Source organism: Corvus moneduloides, chromosome 7, assembly GCF_009650955.1.
Source record: "Corvus moneduloides isolate bCorMon1 chromosome 7, bCorMon1.pri, whole genome shotgun sequence".
Taxonomy (NCBI): Eukaryota; Metazoa; Chordata; class Aves; order Passeriformes; family Corvidae; genus Corvus; species Corvus moneduloides.
Genome location: NC_045482.1, coordinates 11,136,670 through 11,149,119, shown reverse-complemented (window position 1 = coordinate 11,149,119; position 12,450 = coordinate 11,136,670). Strand labels below are relative to the sequence as shown.

At 43.5% G+C, this 12,450-nt stretch overlaps 1 long non-coding RNA gene across 1 annotated transcript in view; it reads right to left on the bottom strand.

Annotated features, from left to right (window-relative positions):
* Window positions 1-10,507, bottom strand: part of LOC116446796 — a 30,513-nt gene extending 20,006 nt beyond the window's left edge. The window contains exons 1-2 of the long non-coding RNA XR_004241377.1: window positions 10,247-10,507; window positions 9,966-10,128 (exon numbers count right to left, since the gene is read on the bottom strand). This is a non-coding gene — a long non-coding RNA (uncharacterized LOC116446796). The remainder of the gene's footprint in view (window positions 1-9,965; window positions 10,129-10,246) is intronic.
* Between the last annotated feature and the right edge of the window lie 1,943 nt (window positions 10,508-12,450).

The following is a 12,450-nucleotide window of genomic DNA, read 5'->3' as shown; positions in this document are numbered from 1 at the left end:
CATGGCTTGGGAGGCAGGCTGGGAAGGGAGTGAGGTGCAACAGGACAGAAAAGTGCTGGGAAAGAGCCCTTCCCTAGTTGACGGCCAACACAGCCAGCAGCCCCTCATGAAGGAGCCGCTGGGGCCTGGGGCTGTGGGTAGCAATGGAAGCTGCAAGGGGTGTGTGTGCAGCCTGCGCCCTCCACGCCTGCCCAGCTCAAGTCAGTGCCCAACTGACACGCAAAAGTCAAAGAAAAGAGTTTGCATCCCTTCCTCAAAAGCACAGCTCGGGTTGCAAATCCAAATGTATGGGCAAAATGTAAATGCATTGTGACAAGCTGTACGGGGAATCAAAACAAGGAACAAGGAGCGTATGTTTCTTTTAGAGAAACGTCCTTTATCTCGCAGGCAGAACGAAGCGTGTGGCATTCAAATGTTAAGATTTTTGCACACTTTCATGAAATACTAAAGAGAAACCAAAAAAAAAGAAAAAAGAAAGCAACAAGAAAATAACCCAAGTCCGTGTCACTTCTCAGCTAGTTTGGTTATTGCTGCTCCTGAGTACTGTAACATATGCACTTTCCCTTTTGAAAATGTATCAAAGTTGTTATTTTGGGGGTGGGATAAACTCTTACCCATGCATATCTTATGTTTTGAAGCCAAGAATGCTTAAGAACCTGCTCTGGATCCGCACATCAGATGCATAAGTGATTAGTGACAAGTGACACAGAAACAGAGAATGTGCTGTGTTACGATGAATAATAAACACGCGCAATTTATGCAGGCAGAGCGAGCGAGGAGATGGCATCCTGCACTTTTTCCATATAAATAATGTGACTCTCTCGGCAATGAAGCCAGGCCGACCAGGGAGTTTCTCCAGCCCGCCAGCCGCACAAGCCGGCAGGAGAGAGCGGGGACGGGTGAGGAGGGGTCACCCGCCAACAGGGCTGCTCCTGGCTTACGGGTATCGCAGAATGAACTGACGGCCATTAATTGTCTCTCAGCTAGAATCACAAAAGAAACAAAATTCACAGTGGGCAAAATTTTTCACTCTCTGGGAGAAAGGAGCTTTTAGATAAATGAAAAAAAATTCACTGAAAAACATTCACATGGTTTCCTATTTCTTGGGTTTCTGGAGAGCATCACTACAGTGATAGCATTAGTGGTGCTTCTCTGAAAAAAATTTGAATGAATAAATTCATTTTTTACATGAAATTTCTCCAGGAAAGGCAAGTACATGCCCCTGGGAGACTGTCAGGGCCGAGGAGAGCTGGTAACAGGAGTTTCTGAAGGGCCGTGGTGTACCTCACCACTCTTGGATTCTCCATTAGCAAAACCACACACAACACGGAAGAAACCCAGATGCCAAAGCCAGCCAGCCATTCATCCTTAGTCCAGCACGTGTGGTTTTGTTCTTGTGTGCCTCTGCCACACACAAACACCAGAGCTGCAGGACGATGCACAGAAGTCCTGCCCCACATCCCTCAGCCTCATGCTCAGCTGGGGGGATGGTCCCAGGCTGGACGCATGGGGTCCTGCAACATCCCCAATTTGTCACCTTCTTTCTTCTGTCCCTTGCTGCCCTCCCACAAATGAGCCATCCTCCAAGGAAAAGAGAAAGACTTTTTTTTTAATTAAAATATATCCACCTGCAACTTAACTCTGCACATTTTTTCCTGGCTGTCCTGGCCTGCCAACTCCGAGCAAGCTTTTCTCTGTCGTTTTTGCACTCTCTCTACTCTTCCAGAAATGTATGCACTTGGATAAAAGTAGAACTGAGAGGAGAAAATGCATATTCTGTTAAATAAAAATAAAAAAAATAAAAGTTGAAAAAAGTGTCTAAAAGATGGATGTGTAAAGAAATCATAACCATACTTTAATTCTGAGTTTGAGTTATATAAACTGTGCAGCGGTAATTACCAAGCTCCTCCAGATTAATAAACAATTACCATAGTAACTATGCCATCATATGAAACCTATGCTCATGAATTTTTAAAGCATAAATGGAAATACATGCCGGTTGAAAAAGTCTCCTATTTATTTTGTTCCTGGAAGACAAGGGAGAGAGATCCATTAAAGGATCTCGTCAAGTTATTTCTTCGCTGGTTCCTGCAGCCACACTTCGGACAAGTGCCATATATTATGTACTAACTAGGAAAGTCCATTATGTGTGCAGGGCCTGTGGCTGCCAGGCAGCAGGGTTGGCCTCGCACCCCACTCCCCTGGCAGCCCCTGTGCTCTCAGACCTTGTTTCCCTGGAGAGTTTAGGTGACATGGTGCACCTCTTTATCTGCCTGAATGTAAGGGGTTTGTTGGCACAGCAAGCTATCCCCAGTTGTGCGCTGGGGTCTTTTTTTTTATTTTATTTTTTTATGGATAATGTGTGAGAAAAATTTCGAGTTGATGTTGCATGACCACACACAGGAAAGACATCTCCATCAAATATTTGATAAGCTGACTACTGTGAGACAATGCATGCATGCAAATCTAACTTTCCACAGCATGGTGTGCCTTGGTTGCAGCACATCCACCACTGTCCCACCAGGCTGATCGTACTGGAAGGCATGTCACAGCCTATTTCCCACATCTGGAAAAATCCAGTGTGATCTGTTCTTGTGCCAGTGCCTTGCACCCTGGACCATGCTGGGCACATGCGTTCAGCCACCAGGAAAGGGCTCTCTGCAGCCCCTGTGCCTCTGCATGGTCTGACCCTGCTGCAGTGGAGTCAGAGGGGAAGGGCCAATGTTCCAGCAGAGCAGCACTGCCCAGGGGCAGACCCCTGTTACCTGCAAGCCAACAACACAGACCCCAAGACACCCAGCAGGAAGGGTATCCCAGTCTGACATTGCCTTTTCCCCCAAAGCCCAAGCAAAGCAGCCCCTCAGGACTGCCCTGCACTCCTCTGTCTCTGAGCTGCTCCTGACAAAATGTGCCAAAATTTGCCAAAATATGCCCTCTGTCGTAGGAGGCATCAATGATTAAAAGCAGTCTATGAGATGCATCCAAGGTCATTAGGAAAAAAAAAAGGCTTTCTCCTGCCCCAATATCAACTCTTGTTTTACGCTATCATACACAAAAATTTGGTTTGAAATCTCGCACCCGTATTTTAGAGCTTTAACACAGCTGAGCCTGGCTTTACCACAATTTGTTTGTAACATGTAAAAAAAAAATATCTCAAAATGACAAATAACAAGATTATATATCAACCTGTTGATCATTCTGACAGGAAAGCTGAAAAGCAGTCCTGAGTTAAAAAGTAGTGTTCGGTATTTGCAGTAATAGTCTAAAACATGAGGTGAGACCTCTATGCTTCAAGTCTGAGACGCTTACTTTTGATAATTTCGATGAGCTGAAAAAATATCTCCCTTTTTGCAAGAAAGTATTTCTTCAGACACTCTGAGATTTAGGAAAGTCATTAAATCCTTGTGGATTGAAGGTAGAAAAATAAATTGTACGTACTTTAGATTTTGAATGATCTTCCTATAGCAATTTTCGGGGAAAAAAACTAAGAAGAATTCTGCAATTTTAATCTCCTCAGTTGCTTCCCATTACTAAACAAGCAGAACACCACAGTACAAATGTGGATGTTACATGTCATCTTGATCTGCTGCTTTTTTCTTTCATTAAAGCTTTAATGCAGCAATTATGGCTACGTTGCCCTATAAAAAAAGGAAAAGGCAGTTTACTTTAAAAAGTGAAATTGCATAGCCTACTATTTAATTATACACAAATGTAAATGGCCTATTTTTCCATAACTGGTTATTACAGCACTGTTTTACTTTCTGAGTTTTCACAATCTCTAAAACCTACAACGCTTCCTGCTATATAATTGTTTTGCTACATTATTGTTTTCATCTGATTTTTTCTTTTAATGCGAGTGCAGCGGGATAAATCTTGGTTTTAAGCCAGCCAGTACTTCATCTACTTAAGCTTTTATAGATGAAGATTGCTGTAATTATCAGAATACCCGCTTATTTCTGAAGTATTATCTTGGCAACCTGCTGGCATTTACAACCAATTAACAAGCTTTGCCCATTAGTTGCATAAGGGGTATCACAGAGTAAAGCCATTGTGTGCTAATTTTCTATTTTAGATAATCAGTTTGGCCATCCAAAATGGAAAGGGGAAGAAAAGAAAGGTTTGACACCCAGTGGCAGACATGTAAAAATGACTACATGCCTCCCTGAGACAAAGGTATCCAGCAACTGCATGATTGCTTCACTGTCGTCGCCACTGGGTTTTAAGTATTTATTCCCTTTGTCTCTTTTGGAAGAGAAAATAGAAAGTACAGCTTCAGCAAAGTAATCATGTCCTCTTTTTATTTTTTAAACAGATTGGCTTCTCCCTCTGTCCTCGCGGGCTTGTAATTTCACCAAATTGTACAAGTGTTAAACACGATTTTAAAAAAAGGAAAAAAAAAAAAAAAAGAAGAGTAAACAATAGAGAAAGAAGCCTGTTTGCCAGTGCAAATCTCAGCCTTCCTCTCCTAATCGCGGGGCCGAGCAGAGCCCTCATGCCAAAGGCAGACCCTCACTCGCATCGCTGCACTGCACTTGGTTAAAGCCATATGCAGGCTGGGGGTTTAACCAGGCGCTGCTATGAGCAAATGGGCTCCCGGCCGACATTCAGCCCCTGGCTGCTGAGCTGCTGCCAGCCCCGGCTGCCTCCTCCCTGCCCTGGGGGATTTTCTTAAGCATTAACCTTTGGTCAAGGCACCGTTTGCTTTCCCTGTTCCTGGCGCAGAGCAGGGAAGATGCATCGCCATGTAGGTGCCCTGGGCAGGAGAATGCTCCTGCCTGTGACTATTGTGCTGGATCATCACAGCACTCCCTGAAGTGTTCATCCCCACCAGACCCATCTCCAGAGCTGCTCCATGAGCATCCCAACCCTGCTTTGCTGCCCCATCCACACAGCGTTTGACTGGGTCCTGTCTTGAGGACAGGAACCCAAATCTGCCACAGAGGGAAGCGGGCACAGCTTGCAGCACTGCTCTGCCCCTGCCCCTCCAACGACCCTACTGATACCAGTCCCTGCCTCCACCTTCCCACCCCATCCCTGCTGCCCAACCAGCACCAGGCACGAGGCTCAGTCTTCCTTGATCTCCCACTGACTCCAGGCCGTGGGCTTGACCCTTGTATGCATCTCCATCCATTCTGCCTGTGGCAACCAGGACCAAAAGGGTCTCCTTTGTCCCACACCACACAGCAAGGGGAGAAATGGGTCTCTGATCCTACCCAAAAAGCCTCAAGGTAAATAACAATGATTAAATGATTATGCTGGAGGCAACAGGGATTACCCATTTAATTGTATATAAAATTAGATGTTAGACCTGGTATAAATGCCTGCATTTTGTAATAAGGAGAGAAACTAATCAGTTTAAAGATGAGCACAGTCCTTAAAGCATGGTTAGATCCCATTTACTCCATTGAACAGAACAAGTGGATGGTTCATGTTGTAAAATGGTTTTATAAAATGTAGTGAATGAACTGTACAATGACGTGTTTTATTTGCCTCCTGTGGTTTAGATTCATATTTTGCTTTAGCATAAGTTAAACAAAATTAAGACTATGATTATGCTAAGAGGATGCAGCCAGTAAAGATAGAAAATGTTGAACTCCTCAAAGTCATAAAGAATTGTCAACTGTGCAATTAGTAAAGGCTGAACATATACACTGAAGTCTATTAAGTCCTAAATGAATGAGAAAAATGTAGTGCTTGGCAATTTAATGTGTATATTTGTCTAAATTATTTTAAATTAATTGCTATTGGCTACAATCATTAGAAAATTTAAGATTTAAGTAAGGTACAGTATAAACCCTCCTATAAAGTGAATCCAGTTATATAGCAAAACTATTAAAAAAATATTTAGGCTACTGAAAAGAAGTAAGAAGGGCCAATGAGCAGAGTGCTGGGGACAGCTGGAGCTCCTTGCAGCCTGTCTCCTCTGACGCTGCCCCAGCTTGAGCACCTTGAAGCTCCTCAACTGCTGTCAGGGAGCACAGATCAGCATCACATATGTCCCCTTTTTGGGCACCTCTGGACAATTTTCCCTCCATGTTTCCATTTTTCTAACATGAAAAAGAGGAAACTTGTATTTTAGGGGAGTTTCCTTCAAAGTCTCAGGTGAAAAAGCAGTTATTTGCCTAATTCTAATTAAGTTGTTCCCAGTCAAGAGTAGTGTGCCCCAATAGCCTTATCCAAGGTGATGACAGAGGCAACTGGAAAATGAGTGAGCAGAGAAATTCTCCCCAGGGAAATGAAACAGTACACAAATTCCCACTATATGTTCTGCATCTGCAAGGAAGGAGACATGTTCCTCCAGGACTCTAATCTTCATCACTAATATTATTATTAAATATTTACATACCACCCTAAGTTTGCATGACACTTTACAGAGATAAAAGATGCTATCTTTGCACTGAAGATCTTAGAGCCTACATCAGACAGAGAAAGTAAAATTAGCAGAAAGAAGACATGACAAAGATTAAGAAAAGGATCTAATGCTGGTGACCCAAAAGCATTTTTAGATTGTAACAGTGTGTGGGACTAGGGCTGACAAAAGCTCGTGGCTCTGGGGCCCTTTTTGCTTTTAGCTGCCATCCAACCACCTTTCAAACTCATGGTGGTGATGTGGAGCTATTTCCCTACAGCTTTGACCCAAAGAAAGAAAATAATGGCATCCTGTAACCACCAGAAAAATATTTTTATGATCTGCTTTGTCTAAGGAAAAGAAAGTCAGTCTGCAAGAGTTCAGCAGTTCTGGGCTGCACAAGTGGGAGAAGGGCCTGTGCACTACAGCACTAAGCTGAAAATAGAAGTAAGAGTTTCTTAGTCCTTCAGCTTGAGTTTCCTCCATTTTGATTAATTCCCTCACTTTATCTGGGGCTGAAGAGACACAGCAGCACCAGGAAATCAAAGCAGCAAAGGTGGACAAGTGGAGATACTCAGCACAACTCTACCTGCTCAGGGCATGGGGTGGGCACCTCCCTGGCAAAGTACAGGGAATACACCTCTGCAGGAATGATGCTAAAAGCCCCACTCGAGGAGAATAATGCGCCTTCTATAAAGTCTGTAAAATAATTTAATGTATTTTAATGCAGATTTTCCTACCATGGGTCGCCAAGCCAAGCCTAACATTAAGCTGCAGCAGCCCCTCTCCTGCCTCCAGACACAGAGGGAAGCTGGCAGCCCTGCAAGAACCAAGCCCACACCGCAGCTCTCTGTTTGCAGGGCTGCACCCAAAACTCCCCGGGATGGGGAGACTGTGGAAGTGACAGCAGCAGGGACGAGGCCACCAGGCTTGAGAACAAGTGGCAGACAAAGAGGAGAGGTGCTGGAGCCTCCACCAGAAGGGTTCTGCTCAGGCGGCAAAGACCCCTTCTGGGTTCTCACTGCCCACCTATTCTATTCATTCACAAATTTGGTAATCAAGAAAATGACTTTTTCTGCCTTTTAAATTTTTAAAACTAATCTTGGCATATTCAATGCCAATGCGAGATTTCCCCAGGTTTCCCAGAAGACACACATTTGTTGACGGACCCGAGGCATCATGCAGAGAGAAGCAGCAGCACACATCAAATCCCCTGAGACAACAAGGGGCAGGACATGCAGGGCAGAGGAGATGCAGTGTAAGGCATCCAGCAGTACAGATCTGAAGGCACACGCATGCTCACATACACACACATATATGCATATAGGCACACACATATAAATGCTCCCAGCAATTCAGTTAGATTAATTTGCTGTGGCTATTCCATTATTTTCCTGGTAGAGTACTTAAAGAATCAGGTTAAGCCTTTGCATTAGATACACAAACAATGCTCCTTTACCTCCACATGGGTGTTGTGAGACTTTAATTAATGTTTGTAAAGTGCTTTCATATCCCCAGAAGAAAGGCACTATAGAAGTATGTAGTCTGATTATTTCATAGCATACAAAAGTAGAGGTGAAAAGAAGTAGTCTCCTCCTTATACATAAAACTACTGATCTCAACTCCTGTATTTAAAAAACCCCAAGATGTTAAGAAAGAAAAGAATTTTGACCATGAACCTACTTCCGGCTTCCCCTTTGCCTTTTTCATCTGATTTCTGGTTGAGTGAAATAATAAGCTATTGTATTGCTGTAAACTCTTTGTAAGTAGATTTGACTAAGACAACAGAGTTCAGTGCCAGCAGCTACTCTGATCATTCTTTTAAATGGAAATTTACCGTCTGCTGCATCACATGGAAAAAATATAGAACTATTTTTCACAGCTTGTTCACTGAACAGATTATTGGAGAGAAGAAAAAATAAAAAGGCTTCATTTTCTACAGATCCCAAATCTTAGCGTAGAAAGTCTTGGCAATTTCCTTTTGAGAGGAGACAGATTTCACTTTCACATTGATTTAACAATGAGAAGTGCATCCAAAATGAGGGCCTGATTCTGAGCATTTAAATTGTTAGCCATAGCTGACTCCATAGCTTATCTATGGGAGCAGAAGTGCTCACATCAATAAGCCTATGTCTGGTCCTAATATAGAACCAGTTCTCAATGTCATAAAATCTTTTTTAACAGCATCTTGTGTTACATTTAATTTATTTCACATGGTCTCGTAAAATAAGATAAAAGCTTGTAAGTCTAGAAGTCATAGTCATATTAAAAGGATGGAAAAAACCCTCCCTACCATGTATTCATGTTTATTAAGTATTATCTTCATGGAAGTTACATACTTTTAACTCCAGAATTTCCAAATTGTTTCTAATCCTAATGGCAGTCATAGAGAGCTGACAGTGAATAATGTACACAGATTACAACATACTTGCTTTTTAGAGGAGAAATTCCTTCCCAAATCTCCTCAGAGACAGGTCATCCCTTTCAGTTCAAGGCAGCAGCACAGGGCCTTACCCCTCACCTGGGCAGGGCATGGATGGACGACGTCCTTGCCCTGCCTGGTCCTGGGAAGTACAGCTGTGTGGTCTAACTTCCAAACCTAGCCCAGGAAGCTCCAGGATGACAGGCACAAGAAACACCGGCTTGTGCCAAGCATGGTTTAATCTGACAGTGGCCTAGAGAGCGCACAAGCATCTGTTCTTTAATACAGAGAAAGGCTCCAGACAGAAAAACATCCTTGGGGCCAAGAAGGCTTCACCCTTTTTTAATGGAGGTAATGGAGTGCCTCTCCTCCACCACTGAAAGTATGCTTTCTGCTTCAGCCCCAGGAGGGGAAGGAAGGGACTGCAGCCACGGTCCCCAGAACATCAGCTCCACTGGTCAGAGCATGGTGCCAATAAAGCCAATGTTGTGGGTTTGATGCCAAAAGAGCGATTCACCTAAGTGTTGGCCTTGATGATCCTTGTGGGTCCCTTCCAACTCAGAACGTTCTGTGATTTAGGGAGAGCTTACCTGAAGCCCAGGGCACACAGCCAGGGCTTCCCAAAAGACATTCATGGTAGCCTCTGGTGTGGTGTAGCCTGGCTCCCACAAATTCCCCACAGAAAAGAGGCTCCTTTTTCAGTGTTTGAGGGACAATGTCCCTGGATGCTGGGGGGGGGGATGAATAGGTGGATTCAGGGATGTAAATCAGGGGGTAAATCCTGGTCTGTCTTTAGGTCCCCCAAAGCTGTATGTGCATCTGGGTGGTTGGATGCTTCTCCAAGGCTGGCAGTGGGGCAACCAAGTGCCAGATGGGCCACCTTCCTATTCACAGTATGGGTCCTTTACTTGTGCAATTCTGTATAACAGAATTTATTATAAAAGTGTCTTCAGCATCTCAGAGCATGTCAGCGACCTTAGAGAGCTACTGGTATGAGTACTTTGGCAACAAGAAATAAAGGCAAAAATAAAAACTTCCCAATACTATGGTATATGAGCTAAGAGAATGTTCCATTAAAAAAAAACAAAACATAAAATAAACACACACAAAAAACCACTTGCTCTTTTTTTTCAGCTCATATTTCCTTTGTTTATCAATGATAACCATTACTATAAGAAAATGACAAGGTCTTACCTGATGCTGCTGCTAGGAAAATGGTTTCACTACAGAAGGCCATCACAGATGTCAGTGTTTTAGGAACCAGCAGCAGATCCACTGCCTCTCCCCCAGGAAGAACAAGCCAGAGGCAAACCCAGGGGCAGTGTGGTAAACAAACACTGTGCTTCCAACCTAAGCCCTGGAAAAGAAAAGTTACTTTTGATGAACTAAAAGAATTCCTGAGGACAACTTGCAGTAAACTTTAACCACGATCTGACACGACAGTAAATAAATAACTTCAAGATAATCACACGTACCTCTTTGGTAGGCAGTGGTCTAACCCAGGCAGAGATGCTTTTAGAACATGGCTGTTCTCACCAGCCCTTGATATTTTTCTTGCGATCCAGGCAACATCACATTGAAAAACCTACGCCACAGCTGTCAGGGCTTCTCTCCAGCAGATAATTAAATTCCATTGTGACAAGTGAGCTCAAGTTTAGTGACACCATCCCTGCCAACCAAACAAGAATGAGAGCCATCAGCTGCACAGACGTTGATCGCTTTGCTGAAAGAAGAGGTGCCTGCAGTACTTACCAGCATCCTCCCAGGGTAGGTGCTCAGCCCCCAGGAAGTACCTGACAATAACATGAGTACTTGTCAAGGGATGATTGTGTTGGGATCAATGTGCTTATGCAAGAAGGCCTGACAAAAGTGGAGCAAGTCAACAAGTTTAAAGGACATTCAAGATCTTTTCCAAACCAGAAAAAGGCAGTGTTTAGCTTGGGCGGTTGCATGGTAGGCTTTTGCTAAATGCAAAAGATGAAGCCATCAGTGTTTTTTCCCTTGGATTCCCCTCTCAAGTTGCTCTTTCAGGTAAAGAGCTTATTTTTCCCTCATCTTATGTACATCCCATATTTTTGCAGATATGCCCACTTTCCTTAGAATATAGCTTTTAAACTTAGCTTACCCATCAAAAATCAGACTGCACATTAGCTAATACCTAACAACTACCTTTCCATAGCTATATTGTTTCATATGTAAATCTTTTATTTCTCAGATAATTATTGAACTATCCAATTTTAAGTGCAGCTGGAGGAAAACTGCATTTTTTCCTCACAAGAGAAGAATACTGCTTCTCTGCTGTCATCCCAAAGAGACTCCCCCAATCAATAAAGGGTGGCCAGGTCTCACGTTTAAGAACTGCATATCTGTTCACTTACTTTGCTCATGGCTCAAGTGTTTCAAGTCAGCATTCCTGCTGCAGTAGCTCCAGAGAGGCTAGTGGGATGTCACAGTTACAGAAGCATACATCTGCCTCGAACGTGCTGTGCCAGTCGGAGAACATCTCCGATCCCACACAGCCTCCAGGCTCTCTCCGGTACACGGGAGGAGGTGTATCTGGCCTCCAGGGAGGCACTCCAGGAGCCTACTGCTGAGCCAACAGCCAGAAAATGCAGCGCATTTGTGCAGGAAATTAAACCTGACTCTCCCATAGCATCAACAAATGGCTCAGCCAGCCTGCTGCAGTCAGTCTCTTGGAAGTCTCTCCATCCCCTCTGAGAACTGAACACTAACACACACTTTCTGAATCAAACCCGGCTGCCCCAGTCCGTGAGACGTCATCACTGGCAGCTGGGCAGGGAGGCCTGAGGCTTGACAGCACCTAAATACTGGGTGTAGAGACTTAAAAACATGGCTAAATCAGTTGGCCCCTTTCTAGATCTCATCCTAGGCTCCCAAAAGCTGAGTTTATTCATCACCCTATGTGCTTTGCTAGCAGCATTGGCTTCTCTGCTTGTCAACACGCCGATTTCTGAATTCTCAGTGCAAAGGAAGCCTTTCATGGTTTGGCATCCTCTTATATGTTTATGCTTCTCGAGATATATTCTCTAGCCAAGTCTTTAAGTTCTTACATTAGTCCCCAAGCCCAGACATCAATCTGTTGCTGATCAGGTCTTTTCACATCATGCTGCTTTTATCTGGAATGCTGTTTCTGGTGTATACAGGGAAGCTGATGTTTTAAAGAATATGGTTAATTTTTTTTTTTCCTTTTTGTTTAAAATAACACTTGAGCACAGCTATTTCTTTTGCTATAAGACTTCAGCAAGAAATTTGCCTTATAAATGCTATTATGCTGGGGAGGTCCTGATTTGCATCTTTGTCCTTGGATAGCGTAGATGCAGCACAGGGGTCTGCAAACAGAGATTGATTGAATTTTTCCCCCTTTTATAGTCTATAATAAAAAGTTTCTTTAAAGGGGAAGAAAAGAGAAGCACATGCTTAATATTGAAGAATAGCCTGCTTGTGCTTGATACATTGGAGAAACAGTTCAAGAACACTTCATGCTCCTGCAACTATTTCCTGCACTTCTGCCAAGGTTAGGGAAACCTTGGGTTAGCTGCTGCCTGAATACCGCAGGCTGGTATCAGTCTGAACAAGTTCAACTGACTGCATAGTTTTTCATCTTTATTCTTCCTCCTGTTGTCTTCCCACTTTGGCAAATAGAAATCACCTTCGACTT